The sequence below is a fragment of the Lycium barbarum genome, chromosome 11 (genome assembly GCF_019175385.1).
Source record: "Lycium barbarum isolate Lr01 chromosome 11, ASM1917538v2, whole genome shotgun sequence".
Lineage (NCBI taxonomy): Eukaryota > Viridiplantae > Streptophyta > Magnoliopsida > Solanales > Solanaceae > Lycium > Lycium barbarum.
Window position 1 is genome coordinate 80,661,377 of NC_083347.1, and position 16,802 is coordinate 80,678,178.

The following is a 16,802-nucleotide window of genomic DNA, read 5'->3' on the forward strand; positions in this document are numbered from 1 at the left end:
ATCGTCTTGCAGAGCCGCTTACAAGACTGACGACCCACATACGTAACTCTGTCTGCAAAGTCTCTAACATCAATCAGGAATCATAACATATATACTCTGACTCGGCAACACTCCGGAAGGAAACGGAGCTCGCCAATCCCGCTGGAACATCTTCTAGCAATGTCTTCTACTCATCTGTGTGTACCTGCGTGACATAAAACGCAGCCCCCGAAGAAAGGGGGTCAGTACGAAATATATACTGAGTATATAAAGCATAGAGTACAGCAAACAGAACCATAATCGGAACAAGAAGTACAGAAAGTAAGTATATTATCCAAAATATCAAAATGCTTACTTTTAAAACACAAATCATGCATGTCAAGGGGATACGTCACATCCGGCCCATTATGGGACTCGGTGGACAAAACATGGTCGCCACCCCGTCACTGGCGCCATAACACATCATACTCCAGAATAGGGAATAACTCTGTAACACATCATACTCCAGAACACATCATTATCCAGAACACATCATACTCCAGAATATATATACATATACCGTACCCGGCCTTCTAATGAGGGACTCGGTGAACAATGCAGTGGAGTGCGCACGATAACATATCCTGGCCCGGGCTCAGTGAATGACATATTGAGGCATCCAGAGTAGTGAGAAACTATATGCACACAAATCAATTTTTAAGACTCGATAGATAAGTACACAAAACGACACTTGAAGGGTTGTAAACACGTTTCGGGTCAATCCGAGTTTGCATAAGAAAGTTATGATCATCATTTACTACAGAACCCTCTACGAACGTTTTAAAGCAATCCGAGACCGTCTACGAAAGTTAGGGACATTAATACTTATAAAACTCTTTTAAAAACAAGAAATCTTTATGTTTTGCTCATTATTCAATCATACAATAAGCTCGTCTATACTAAGTATACTCATATCAAGAAGTGAATAAGAATCGTAAACAAGCTCGGAATTAAAGAGTAGAGTTACCCCAAGGTGCGTGTCATATCTTACTTAGCTCTAGGACATGCCAAAGAAAGAAAGGGTAAGCCTTACATACCTGGAAGATGATTCTCGACTTTCAACTTACTTCCCGTCTTGTAACTCTCTTAAGAATTATTCGTAGCCTCGTACTCTACATATGGAATCATTCATAATATCATTAGGATCATCGTCGTACGTTCGTATCGAAACTTTAATTAAAACCCTTTTAAATTCGGCCGAAATTCGGGCAACATTCCCCTGTTTATATGCCTAGCCCGAGATTCCAATTCAACAACCAACAACCTCAACAACAATACCAACAGTATTAACATCATTTCCAATACCGACGTATGCCATAAAACAGCCCGTGCACTGTTTTCTAAATTTCTCAACCAACCAAAATTGCGATATAACTATTTAATAATTTTATTTCCATAAAGAAGATAAAATTAACACTAACAACATCGATAACCACATCCTCCACATTTTACAAGTTAAATACATTTATTTTCATCCAAAGTTTTCTCCAAAGCTCGTTCCATAATTCACAGCACCAACAAAAGAATTTATCAGGCTATTCTCTCCGTTCTAATCCGTTAAAACTCTAAATAATCTTGTTAACAATGAAAAGGAACCTTATTCATACCTTAAGCATGCAGCCACCACGTTATCACTCTTCTCCTTGGTTGACTTTTAGCTCAAATTGAAGACAACGCAGCGTACAACACTTTTCTCTTCATGGGCTTGGGGATTCGGGGCTCAGATTTTGGTCAAAATTGATTTTTCTTCTCTCCAAGGCTCTTCTCTCTCTCTTTCCAGAATTTTCTGGTGTTCTTGGTCTGAAAAATGAGGAGAAAGGGCTGAAATTTCACTTAAATAGGCATGGGTCATGGGCCTAACCCGGTTGGTCCCGGATTGGGCCTAGCCCACTGACCTTTCTTCCTTAAAACATCTGTATCTCATTATCTCGACGTCTCCTATGGACCCACGGCATTTGGTTGGAAAGATAATTCAATTATCTACAACTTTCATTCTGGGATTTGTCCCAAATTCCCAAATACCGATGGGGTTATGGCCTCCCGAAGTCAGATCACCCAAAAACGTAACTTAAAATTATTTCAACCAAAGATATTGCTTAACAAAACTTATTTCCTTGATTCTTCTAAACCTTTATTATCTTGTCATGCCTTCTTTCCCATGTCTGTTTCATAATATCCTGAATTTAGTCCAATTCCACTTTTCTTTCTTTCGAGTTGACTTCCCCTTTCATCATGCTTGGTATCAGTCCTGCCATTGCAAAACCTCTATAGTCGTTTCCTCACTGTACTTTACTTACTTTGTATTGTAGTTCTTGCTACGTTCTCATTACATCCCAATCATAATCAACTTTATAGAGTACCATTTCTTGATCTCATTCGTAATACTGCTTATAAAACAGAATAAAGCTCGTGGAGTAAGCTTACTTAACCGGTAACTCTTTCTAATTGACCCTATTACACTTACCAAGTTATTCACATTCATTACAAACCTTAGTATTCTATGCCCCTGTCCCCGTCACGCTGTTACTTCGTTTTACTAATAGACTCGTCGTATTTCCCTTGTAGTTATCCATCCCAATCAATCCTTTATTTATCTTTTTGATGCCACGGCCAAGGTTGTCTTCTCCTCCATGCACGTTTCTTACATTTCATTCTATTTCCTCTATAATCGAACCTCTCGGTCTTTACGGAAGTTCTTGCCTCGTATCACTAATTTTCTAATCAATTGTGTCAACTCACCATCCTCGTTCTTTCCTCAATGAGTAATCGGTTTCCTACCGTCATTTAGTTAAAGTATCCTGCTTACTCCCATGGTTAGAGATTTCCAGTTACTCCACTCCTAAATACTCTCCTCTTCCTTCGACTAACCCATTAGTATACCTTTCCTACATTCATCCTCAACCTTCCTTGGGTCTATTCCTCCTCGAGTACCTTTTTTCTCTTGTTATTTGTAGTATTGGCTCCGAAGTTCGTGAAATGTCCCTTTAAACGTGCAAATCTGTTCTATTCTTAAGTCATTCTTTTGGAGAACTTCTTTATGTCCGAGGCGACCGTGTTAATTTGACTACACACTTATCCCTTCATATACCTTTCAAGGGTTGGAAATCTCTTGACATCGTCGCGCGGTCTAACCATTCCTTCTCTTACTTCTCATTCCTCGTCATGGTCACTATCCTCTTAATCCCACTTATTGAAATTCGTTCTCTGCCCCCACACATTCCTATTTGTGTTCCATACTACCACACTTTAATCCTTTTTACACGCCTACCTTCGAATTTTTACCCGAATGGCCTCGTGTCCCGTGCTTTGCCTGTCGTCTCTCTTGGAGGCCTTACTCACTCATGTTTCTTACCTTTTCACTTTTTCCGACATTTTGATCTCCTTACCTTTCATTTATTCACTTCCTTTCTTTTCCAATTTCCTTTACCTTAGGACTTTGCAGTTCTAGCTTGCCATGACGATAACATCAACCTACCTGTTAACGTTCTTTTGTCACTTGAACTTTATCACCCGGTTCGACCAATGCCTTCAATATACCGCAACGCCGGTGGCCGGGATACATATACCCGCTGATATAGCCATGTATAGGATATCATACGCATTCATATATATATATATATATATATATACACATTTTCTAACGCCCCGCTTACAAGGTATTTCCAAACGCTATTCAAACTTACCTGATTCTAGAGCTGTGGTGTACCTTCTTTTTCTTCACCGGTCTAGTCCGCCTCGTCGTCCGCGACCACTTTAGGTTTCCAATCACTCCGCACACTCTAATTCCCCTTAGACTACTTTAGCTTCTCACTTTTCTCTTACGTCTAAAATTTACAGAACTTTTAATACACTTCCCAGGGGGTCACCCATCCTAAAATTTCTCTCGCCCCAGCACACTTAACCTTGAAACTCTGATGAAATCCGCTGCATTAATACTGGTATAATCGCATCCACCTCACCACCTGATCCTCATAACATAATCTGGAGCAGGTTGAAGCCTTAATGGATTCCAAAACACTCTCGTAACGTATCTCCCTCCGAATTAGAAAGGGTCTCTTACTCTTCCGATTACACAATTATTATTTTGGTCTTTTTAATTCTCAATACCCACCTTTCATCTGTATATATATGACTACTTTCTGTTCTAGACTTCTAGATTCCCAATGATAGAGAACACACCTTGGTCACCATTACTTATAAATACTCGGCCTCTTTGAGTTTCTGCTCGCCCTTATTAAATAATAATCTACAGCAAATGCACATACTTAGAAAATTCCAATAAGGGTTTATATATCATACCTCGAGGTGTACCTGATCCTTTAACGATCTGCCTTGTTATACCTTCTTGTTTACCTTTCCTTTTCATTCTTCAGCTTTACACCTCAATCATACATGCAATATTCTTATCTTACCCAACATGCATCCTTCGTGCCATTGCTTACCTTTGTACTGATTCATTCAATTATCCAATTCACAACCTTATGATTGAACTCATCATCAAGAGATACATTTAATCAATTCCTCTACTTGTACTTACACCGGTTTACCCCTATGTCGACCGATCCATTATTATAAATATACATTCTGATAACGTAACCCCAACGAAGTGACTTACCTCTGTGACTTCCCATATCACTACTCACTTTCTCCCGTCGATACTGTGCTTCTGCTGAAATCAAAGGTTAGTATAAGGGAACTCACTTCCTATGACATGGCTCTATCGCACAATCTTAGAGGTCAAAGAAGAGTAACCACCCTAGATGCCCCGTAGCCTCATGTTTATAAATGTGGCGCGCTTCACACCATAAACAGGACTCTACTGGACACGACTTTGCAGACAACCCCTAGAACGAACTGTTCTGATACCAATTTGTCACACCCTAATCTTGATAGGGCACGATGGGCACCCGAACCTTACTTAGGGCTGAGCGAACCCGCTGACTCTTATTACACACATAATCTCTTTGGACTCTTAAATCAAATAAAAATGAAATATATAGTAAAGGCTTTCAGAAACATTCTTTTCGTCGTTCTCAAGCAAAGTAAAATCTGTAATCATATGGAATTTGTAACATAACGCAAAATGGTACATCGGCTTGCAGAGCCGCTTACAAGACAGACGACCCACATACGTGACTCTGTCTGAAAAGTCTCTAAAATCAATCACGACTCATAACATATATACTCTGACTCGGCAACACTTCGGAAGGAAACGGAGCTCGCCAATCCCGCTGGAACATCTTCTAGCAATGTCTTCTACTCATCTGTGTGTACCTGCGTGGCATGAAACGCAGCCCCCGAAGAAAGGGGGTCAGTACGAAATATGTACTGAGTATATAAAGCATAGAGTACAGCAAACAGAACCATAATCGGAACAAGAAGTACATAAAGTAAGTACATTATCCAAAATATCAAAATGCTTACTTTTAAAACACAAATCATGCATGTCAAGGGGATATTTCACATCCGGCCCATTATTGGACTCGATGGACAAAACATGGTCGCCACCCCGTCACTGGCGCCATAACACATCATACTCCAGAACACATCATACTCCAGAATATATATACATATACCGTACCAGGCCCTCTAATGAGGGACTCGGCGAACAATGCAGTGGAGTGCGCACGATAACATATCCTGGCCCGGGCTTAGTGAAGGACATATTGAGGCATCCACGAGCAGAGTAGTGAGAAACTATATGTACACAAATCAATTTTTAAGACTCAATAGATAAGTACACAAAACGACACTTGAAGGGTCGTAAACACGTTTCGGGTCAATCCGAGTTTGCATAAGAAAGTTATGATCAGCATTTACTACAGAACCTTCTACGAACGTTTTAAAGCAATCCGAGACAGTCTACGAAAGTTAGGGACATTAATACTTATAGAACTCTTTTAAAAACAAGAGCTCTTTATGTTTTGCTCGTTATTCAATCATACAATAAGCTCGTCTATACTAAGTATACTCATATCAAGAAGTGAATAAGAATCGTAAACAAGCTCGGAATTAAAGAGTAGAGTTACCCCAAGGTGCGTGTCATACCTTACTTAGCTCTAGGACATGCCAAAGAAAGAAAGGGTAAGCCTTACATACCTGGAAGATGATTCTCAACTTTCAACTTACTTCCCGTCTTGCAACTCGCTTAAGAATTATTCGTAGCCTCATACTCTATATATGGAATCATTCATAATATCATTAGGATCATCGCCGTACATTCGTCTCGAAACTTTAATTAAAACTCTTTTAAATTCTGCCGAAATTCGGGCAGCATTTCCCCTGTTTATATGCATAGCCCGAGATTCCAATTCAACAACCAACAACATCAACAACAATACCAACAGTATTAACATCATTTCCAATACCGCCGTATGCCATAAAACAGCACGCGCACTGTTTTCTAAATTTCTCAACCAACCAAATTTGCGATATAACTAATTAATAATTTTATTTCCATAAAGAAGCTAAAATTAACACTAACAACATCGATAACCACATCCTCCACATTTTACAAGTTAAATACATTTATTTTCATCCAAAGTTTTCTCCAAATCTCGTTCCGTAATTCACAGCACCAACAAACGAATTTATCAGGCTATTCTCTTCGTTCTAATCCGTTAAAACTCTAAATAAACTCGTTAACAATGAAAAGGAACCTTATTCATACGTTAAGCATGCATCCACCACGTTATCACTCTTCTCCTTCGTTGATTTTTAGCTCAAATTGAAGACAACGCAGCGTACAACACTTTTCTCTTCATGGGCTTCGGGATTCGGGGCTCAGATTTTGGTCAAAATTGGTTTTTCTTCTCTCCAAGGATCTTCTATCTCTCTTTCCAGAATTTTCTGGTGTTCTTGGTCTGAAACATGAGGAGATAGGGCTGAAATTTCACTTAAATAGGCATGGGTCATGGGCCTAACCCGGTTGGGCCCGGATTGGGCCTAGCCCACTGACCTTTCTGCCTTAAAACGTCCGTATCTCATTATCCCGACGCCGCCTATGGACCCACGACCTATGGTTGGAAATATAATTCAATTATCTACAACTTTCATTCTGGGAGTTTTCCCAAATTCCCAAAATACGATGGGGTTATGGCCTCCCGAAGTGAGATCACCCAAAAACGTAACTTAAAATTATTTGTTTGGAGGGTTTCCACTTTGATTTGGCTCAAGGGTCCTTCTTGAGTTGTGTTTAACTTCACATATGTGATTCATATAACTTGTCACATGTCCCAAAAAAAATCTCGACGTGTGGGCCCCACCTCAGCTTACGAATAATCCGACGTACAAAAATACGAAATATAATACCATCAACGTGAGTTTGCATTATGTAGCGACAACATGATTGTCAATTTTGAGGAAGCACGTGTCACGCTCATGCTCTGAAAATGCGGGGTATAACATTTCCGCATTTATAACATCTGTCATTTGCATATCATTTTGAAAAAAAGAATTGTATATATCCCCTTTACATATAGGGTACTTAAGTTCGGACTTATAATATCCGGATGAATAATTTCCTTTTATATATAAGGGTAATATATGTTATTTATAAAAGGGTACAAAATTGTTACGTTTTTAATAATAAGTGAATGTACTTTCGTTCATGCTGAACTCATACTTGTCTCGGGTCAGTCCGTTTAGAACGTTTAGAATGCCTTATCAAAGACCTTTACATTTACGAACGTCTCGTTATTTACGAATACTACATTTAAAATAGTCCCATTTTATTCAAACTTACGGGTAAAAATAAAAGGTTTATTTGGGTTTCTTAAAGGCAACACAATAAGTAAAAAAGAACTGGGCTTTCCGTTTTCTGGGCTAGGTCCAGATTCTGCCTTTTTCTTCTGAAATCTAGTTGGGCTTTAGCCCGTTTCTATCTCAATTCTTTGAAAGAACAATTAATGGGTCTTTGGCCCAAAACATGGAAATTTACTTTGTTATTTGGGACTTGGCCCTGAAAATTAAGTTTTGGAAATTTTTTATTTGTTTGTATTCATCCATTTCAAAGTTGTATTAAAGAAACAGTATTTTCCATTTTTAACTTGAAAATCTATCTATACTAAGCATTTTTTACGAAAATTTGTTTTAGGGACCTAAAGTCTACTAAATGGCGTAGGCACCGTTGTCCTAAGATGACTAATTCCAATCATAAAAATTCCAATATATGTGAGTTTTACAAATTTACAAGTATGAAATACAAACGCTTTACAAATACAACAAAAATACAACAAGTATTTAAATAAGGCAGGGATAAGCTAGGGGCGTACCAAGCCCCTAGTTGGCCACTTTCACCCATGGCTGGGCCTTCTACGCGTTTCTTTTAATATTAGCTTCCTATCTTCACAGACTCGATGATTATGAAAGAATTTCCTATTGGGCCTTGGCCCAACAAGTTGGCTTCAGACCCGGCCCGAGTGGCCATGTGGTGAAGGAGAAAAAGAAAAGGGAACCCGGTTAGTTTATAATTTTCTAAACTTATCACATATATAACTATACAAGTGCATATATATCAAATTCATTCAAGGGTCTTGCAATTAATATAGTCGCATATGTTCTACTGGGCTTTATAGGTAAAGATTTAAGTTATAAGAGGGGAGAGTCGTCACCATCCGTATTCCTGATGCCGCACAAGATCCAATATGTTTCATGAACCTCCGGCATAGCAGGACACCAGGGGAAGGCTTAAGACCGGACCCCAAAAGCTATCTTAGTTTCCCAGCCAATATAGCCATAAGTATAACAGAATTCCCAGCCAATACAGCCATAAGTATAATAGAATTCCACATTCATACATCAGCTTATTAAAGATAGAAGCAGTTAGGCGTATTAAGTGATAACATAATCAGAAGTAGACAGAAACAAACAGGCATGGTGTGGACAAAAACATATTGACATACATAGATGTAGTATAAACAAAAGCAAACTGAAGCAAATAGGCGTGGTGTGGACAGAAGCAGGTTGCAACATATAGATGTAGTATAACTAGAAGCAAATTGAAAGCACATAGAAATGGCATAGATAGAAGAAAATTTCCAGTCTAATGCTCACAGGGATAGCACAAGGTAATTCACATAATGGCAACAACAAAAAGGGACATTTGTAGGATTCATACACAACTAAGCAACTATATACACAAGGTGAAACTAAAGCATTCATTGAATTCATAGGGGCCATGTGTAGAATCATGGTGTTATGTAACAAGACAAGTTGGGATCTAAACAAGCATGGTATAATTGAGCATAAAAACCAGGCTTCCTTGAGTCCAACTGATCATTGCATGACACAGCAATATACAAGAAACAACTAACAATGCAGGCAAGACAAGATACATATCAATCTAGATACACATAAGTGACACAAGGTGGTTCTCATGTTTTCAATTAAATTTACCATGATGACAGTAGCAGGTAACAAGGATATACAAGATTCATGCAAAACATACAGTTCAGGGAAGATTAAAGACAATACAAAAGGGAAACAAGCCATGCCCCTTGACAGACTCATGCTTAAGAATTTGTCTAATGCACTCAACATAGAAACAATGTCATACTTGAATCAAAGCAAGCATTTAACAACACTTAAGGTTATGAAGCTTCTAAACTGAAAGGAAGATGTAGTTTGGCTCTAACAGAGTACAGTCAAGATTCAGTTTTGAAAAATACCACAAATATGACCTTTGAAGTGTCTATCAAGATTGAATAAATAGAAGAGAAAAAAAAGATGCACAGATAATGGTTTCAGACTTTCAAAAACATGTTATGATTGCAGCAAAATGTAAAGGCAAGACACAGAACCTATATGCACTTAAGCATTATCAATTCACCTTAGAGGAGGACAGCTATCATGAGAGATCTCAAGGAAACTTCATGATTCATTGATTATTTACTCTATTACTGAATTAATTTAGCATCCAGACTCCATCTTTTGTCAAGTCCCTTTATTTTAATCCACAATGAGTTCATCTCCACACTATTCATCTATTAAGCTTTAACAAACACAACCCTCACAAGACAATTTCAAACTTAAAAACCCCTTTTTTTTCTATGGTGTATTGATTAGAATAAGGATCAGGAGGGCATGCATAGTGAATATATGCCCCACAGATCCTTGAGGCATGCCATGGCACCTTTTATTTGAGGGAAAGGTACTATGAACCAAGTTGATTGTAACACCCCATATCGTTAGAGTACTAGTGGAAAAAACTGAAGGTTTGAACGTTTTCCGAAAATGGTTGACAGGCCTACTTCGGGAAATCAAAAATCCTTGATTAGTTGGGAATTTGGGAAAGTACCCTTAATGAAAGTTGTAGTATATAGAAATACCTTTCTAACGATATAAGGACAAGGCCAATCATATATCGGAGTAATGAGACATGATCGTCTCGATATGGCTAATTGTAAGGCACTTAAAATTATATAGAATCAGCTAAGTTTTCGATACGTCTTCCTTCAAGTCAAATTTCGTGAAATTCGTTAGGAATTTGAGAAAACTTAAAACACAAAAGTTGTATCCCTTTGAAATAGCTTTCCAACGGTATATTGGGGTGCCTAAACAGAGCTCTGTACAAGAATTTATGTCCATTTTACCGAACACTGTGCAGAACCGACACAGGTCCTTTGTGAGGGCGCGTGCGCTGGCCCCGCGTCGCGCACCGATTGCAAAAAAACACCCTCTCTGAATATTGAACTACAGGGGGTCGTGCACGGCATGTGCGTCTCAGGCCCATCGCATAACTAGTTAGGTTTCGGGTCAAAAGTCGGGATTTCGCGTTTTAAGTTATATTTAAGCTTGGGGTTTATTTCCCTAACATCCCTAGTCACAAAAAATCACCCTAAAGTCAGAGGGAACAACTCCCAAGCCTTAAAAACCCTCCAAGGAATGCTTTATCATGAGTCTAGATTGAATTCAAGTCCCTAATCCCTTTCTAACTTGAGTAAACCCTTCTAATCGATAGAGTTCTGAGTGGAACATTATTGTTAGGCGTGGAAACCATAGAACTCGAATTCAAGAGGATTGAACTACAAAAAGATAATACTTCTACTCTCTAATCATTTATAGTTGTGAATTGACGAGTTCTTGGGAGAATCGTAAATGGGTTTGATAGAGAGTATCATATGAACTATGCTAGAGTTTTGGATTATTAACTTAGGATTGTTGTAGTCATATGGGTGATGAAGAATGATGTTACTTTCATCAAATTGAGATTGTAGAATCACCTCAAAGTAATAGAATGGGAATTGGGTGAAGAAACACCATTAATGGAGATTGTGGAGCTTTATGTCCACCAATTGTTTGACAAAATGCTTAGATGACTCAAAGCATAGATATTATTTCTAATATAGAATCCCTTTGACTTGTATTGATATAGATCAAAGTTGAAAGGGTTGACGAACATTGTATTATGCTCAAAGGATGGAATTAAGGTATGTGAGGCTAACTATCTACGTTAGGGAATATTCATGATTCTCCATACGCCTCATTCTTCATGCTTGTCAGTATAGTTTAGCCCTAGTTTCATGATATGATGTAGAACTGTTATCTTCTAGGGTTACAGTTGTAGAATTCGTTCATGGTTGTCACTTTGAACATCATGAACTCAACACGTAATCTTTATAGACTTATGCATTGTTATCACATGAGTCTCAGTCAGTGTATAACCAGTTATTTGCATGAGTCCCATAATCAGAAACAGTTATCATGCCATCAGCTATAGCCAGTCTCAATCTTGCAAATTGTTAGTGTTGAACACCTGTATCTGTATTTTTGGACCCTAGGCCACAGTTTATGCATACGTATTGCTTGGGCCTGAGGCCACAATTTTTGTGCACATTATTTGGGCCCTAAGACACAGTTATATTTACAGTTTTACAGGTGATTCTTCATCCAGAAAAGGGAGTACTTCAGCTTCTTGCTTTCCTGTTTAGTTCAGTTTCAGTTTCAGTTCTAGTATTTTATTGTTTCAGTTGCTTTACATACCAGTACAATGCAAATGTGCTGATGTCCCTTTTTATTGCTTGGGGGCCTGCATCTCGTGATGCAGGTAACGACATACAGGTTGACGATCCAGTTACTTAGGAGTGTTCGTATCAGCTACTGTAGTGAGCCCCAGTTTCCTTCGGGGTGATATCAGTCATGCAATTCTTACTGCTTTCTAAACAGTTACCTTTTCGTATTCATTAGAGGCTTCATAGACACAGTCCAGACAGTCAGATATTTGTTATGTTAGCTTTGTAGACAGTTATACTCAGTCGTTTAGTTGTTTTGGTTTAGCCATGTTGGCTACTTTCAGATATGTTCAGATTGTCTAAGTATTTTCCCATTATGATATTTCAGTCAGACTTTTAGTTATTCAACATGTGTTAGTTTTATTTTAGAAATTAGTTATGTTTTTGTATCACATGTTGATTCAACCATCCAGTTGGTTCGCTCAGTCATATACAGTCAGGCACCGGGTGTCGTGTTATGTCTAGGCCCAGGTTCTGGGCGTGACAAAGCTTGGTATCAGAGCGCTAGGTTCAAGTGTCTTAGGGAGTCTATGAAGCCATGTCTAGTGATGTCTCTTTTATATATGTGAGGGACCCACACATATAAACAGTTGACCACTAAGACATTCAAGATTTGTCGCATTTCTTTCTACTCTAGATCGTGCCATGAAGCTTAGAGAAATAAGTTAATTTTCTTCCTATCGAATTATGTACGTTTCGAATGCGCAGGCGACGAACAGGTAGTTCAAGGCCCAATTGAGTTTGATTATCCATAGGGGTACAATTGTGATGTACTTGCTGGTAACGAATGAGACTTGAGGTGCGATTGAAAGGTGAATAAAGTATAAGTTACCTGAGAAAGGGTGTTGCATGGGACGTTGAATAATAATGATGTTATTAAGAAAGAACAATGGGATACAAAAGGGAGAGGATAACAGAGAAATTTGAAAAGGAGCTAAGTCTGCAGGAAACGTAAATCATGATGGATCTCAAGGAGGTGGGGGCAGACAGGTTTCTACCGGAAGCCATCAGGACCCACTCCATCTGCAGCTAGTACACTAATCTCGAGGTCTAGATATGATCAAAAAGGTCTGTTCAGCTAGAAACAGAGTTTAAGAGCACCAGCCTCTCAGTGACATACCAATGTGAGCCACAGAAGTTTTCAGAATCTTATATGCAACAAGTGTTATATGAGACACCAAGGGGTGTACCGTTTGTGCCTTGATATGTGTTTTAGTGGATCCTCTTAATTCTTAAGCCCAGTCAGGTTGTAATACAACTAAGCTTGGTATTTCAGTTCTCAGTAAAGACTGCTTAGATGCTTCAGCAGGTCGTCAGGACAAAGAGGAATTCGCAGTTATCACCACAGATGAAATTTTCGTACGAACTATGCTTGTTAATAAAAGAGATGTGTATGAAATAAGAACCATGAGCAGACGACATTAAATTTTCGGGTATGGTTTTAGTTTGTTTAAGTTTAGTCAGATCAGAGTTAGAGAGTATGATGGTTGTAAGTTGCTATAAGAAGTAATTATTATTATTATGAGATAAGGAGATGTGACAGTTCTCTCTTAAGCTATGTGAGTAAGCGTTTATCCCAGATGTGTATACTCTGATATGATTTTAAAGTGTATAGAAAGTTTGGGTTTAGTTGTTCCAATCTTTCATATAAGATAGATGAAAGTTTCTTAAGTGTAAACCATAGTTCAGAAAAAATAGTATACGACCATAGAATAGCGTCAGATGATGAGGGAGAGTTAGAAATAACTTAGGTTATTCAGATCAGAATAAGAAAATATGAAGCTAGCAAGCGATTAACAGAAAAATAGTAAGTAAGTTTTGAGTAGATACAATGTATTAGCCATTTCAGCAGAACTAATAGAAGTATGATTTGATTTCCTTAGTCAGATGAACACCTTAAGTGGGTGACAGTTCGGATACATCCAAATGTGTGTTAGAAATCAAGGGCTTAAATTAAATTCGGAGTAGAACGATTAGTGGAAGAAGAAATCAGCTAGGCCGTAAGAGAGCAAACTACAGAAGAATAGCCTTTAAGAGTTATCAAAAAGAGCTTTCCCTAAGATTTATAGTGTGAGCAGAGTTAAGTCGTTAAGATAGAGTATGCCGGTTATAAATACAGAAGCAACCTGTTCATGTAAGTAATTTAGTTATTCCCAGTAAGAAATTGCTCAAAAGTGAGTCGAAAAAAAAGGTTGTCAGTGTTGTAGAGTACAAAGGAATTACAGAAGATAAGGAAAGTTAATTGGATCCCAACAAAACAAAAGAATTTGCAAGTATAAGACGTTAGCCTTGGTCTAAGGGGGAGATGCATAAATAGCCAGTAAGTCCAGTGAGATAATTGACGACCCGAAGGGTTAGCATGAGATATAAAGAACCTCAATTCAGTTAGGTTGGCATAATGAGATAGTCTCCATAAGGAATATGCCTCAATTTATAAGAAACCCGCAGTGAGTAGAATGATCGTCGATCGAATTGTGTCAAGTTAAATTATTATCGATTAGGCGATCACAGAAACGCTATAAGATCATGCCCAGTTATGTGTCACAAGGGTAGTGCCATTGCACGAGACTCTAATCTTTAGGGTGCTGGTCAAAGACTTAGCGCACAACAGTACTATGAGTATTTTAGGAAGTATCTCAGAAAGAAATCAAGTACAGAAATTGCAACTCATGATTGACGCAGACAAGAGAACTATGGTGAAAGAAGTTCATTGCTTATCCAAGCTAGGAATTCAACTTTCGGAATCCGAAGTGGGTGGAGTTGTTGCCCAGAGCATGGCTTATTCCTCCTTAGTCATCGAAGTTAGAGAGAAGCAGTTTGGTGATTCCTACTTGTTGCAGATGAAAGAGGGGATTCACAAACATAAAACCTCAGCTTTTGAACAAAGGGGAGATGGCGGTACCATGAGATACCGAGGCAGATTATGCATTCTAGATGTAGATAGGCTCAGAGAGCGGATTATGTTAGAAGCTCACAATTCCAGGTATTTCATTCACCCAGATCCCACGAAGATGTATCATGATCCTAAGGAGATTTATTGGTGGAACGATATGAAAAATAATGTGGCAGGGTTTGTGGCTAAGTGCCTCAAATTATCTGCAAGTGACAGCCAAATAGTTGATGCTTAGCAGCTTGGCTCAGAATATAGATATTCCTGTTTGGAAATGGGAGATGATAAATATGGACTTTATAACAGGTCTACCTCATTCAGTTAGGAGGCACGACCCGATTTGGGTGATTAAGGACAGACTTACGAAGTCGGCACACTTCTTGCCTGTTAAGACGATAGATTCAGCATCAGACTATGTCAAGTTGTTATTCGAGAAATCGTTTGACTTCATGGGACCCAGCATCCATCATTTCAGATCATGGTGCCCAGTTCACAGAAAATTTTTGGAGATCATTTCAGAAAGGATTGGGTACCAGGGTTAACCTCAGCATAACTTTTCATCCGCAGACTGATGATCAGGCAAATACGCTATTCATATCTCATGTTATACTATTCATTCCAGTCCAGTATTCAGTTAATCCAGTATTCAGTCAGCTTAGTATTCAGTTAGTTCATTAGACATTCAATTCAGTATCTCAGCAGTTTAGTAATCATGTATTCATTCAGTTCAGTAAGCATGTGTCCTTGATTTCAATAATAATTGGTAAAGCAGAGTTGTTAGGACCAGACTTAGTCTATCGGGATATGCAGAAGAGAAAGTCAAGTTAATTCAAGAGTGTTTAAGAACTACTCAGAGTCGCCAGAAGTCTTACACAGATGTGAGGCGGAGGGACTTAGAGTTTCAAGATTGATGATTGGGTGTTCCTTAAAGTTTTGCCTATGAAGGGAGTTATGGGGATTGGTAAGAAGGGGAAGCATAGTCCCGCTATAGTGGACTATACAGAATCCAGCGAAAGGTTGGTCAATTGGCTTATGAGCCCGAGTTGCCACAAGACTTGATTACTCTGCATCCAGTATTTCATGTGTCCATGTTAAGAAAGTGTGTGGGAGACCCGTCATTGGTTATCCCGACTGATTGCATAGCAGTCAATGATATTTTGACTTACGAAGAAGTCCCAGTGAAAATCCTTGATCTCCAGGTTCGCAAGTTGAAGACTAAAGAGGTATCCTCAGTAAAGGTTTTGTGGAGAAGTTAGAAAGTTGAAGAGGCCACATGGGAAGCCGAAGAAGATATGAAACCCAGATATCCCTATCTCTTCGAAGAATCAGTGGAAACGGTGAAGGTATTGTACTTCCCCTCTCAGATCTTTCCTTCTGCAGTTTCCACATTATCAGTATTCAGCCTGTTAGATAGTCAGCTTAGTAGTTATTTCAGTTCAACAGATAATTCAGTCCAGCCCTTTTCAGTTCAGTTTTCATGTGCTCATGTCAGTTAGTGTGCACATGTCTCAGTAGTCACTATTTACCAGAATCCATCATTCGAGGACGAATGATCCCAAGGGGGAGATAATGTAACACCTCGTATCGTTAGAGTTCTAGTGGAAAAAATTGAAGGTTTGAACGTTTTTCGAAAATGGTTGATAGGCCTACTTCGGGAAACCATAAATCCTTGATTAGTTGGGAAAGTACCCTAAATGAAAGTTGTAGTACGTAGAAATATATTTCTAACGATATAAAGACCAGGCCAATCAGAGATCAGAGCAAGGAGATATGATCGTCTCAATATGGCTAATTGTAAGGCACTTAAAATTCTATAGAATCGGCTAACTTTTCGATACATCTGCCTGCTAATCAAATTTCGTGAAAATCTGTTGGGAATTTGA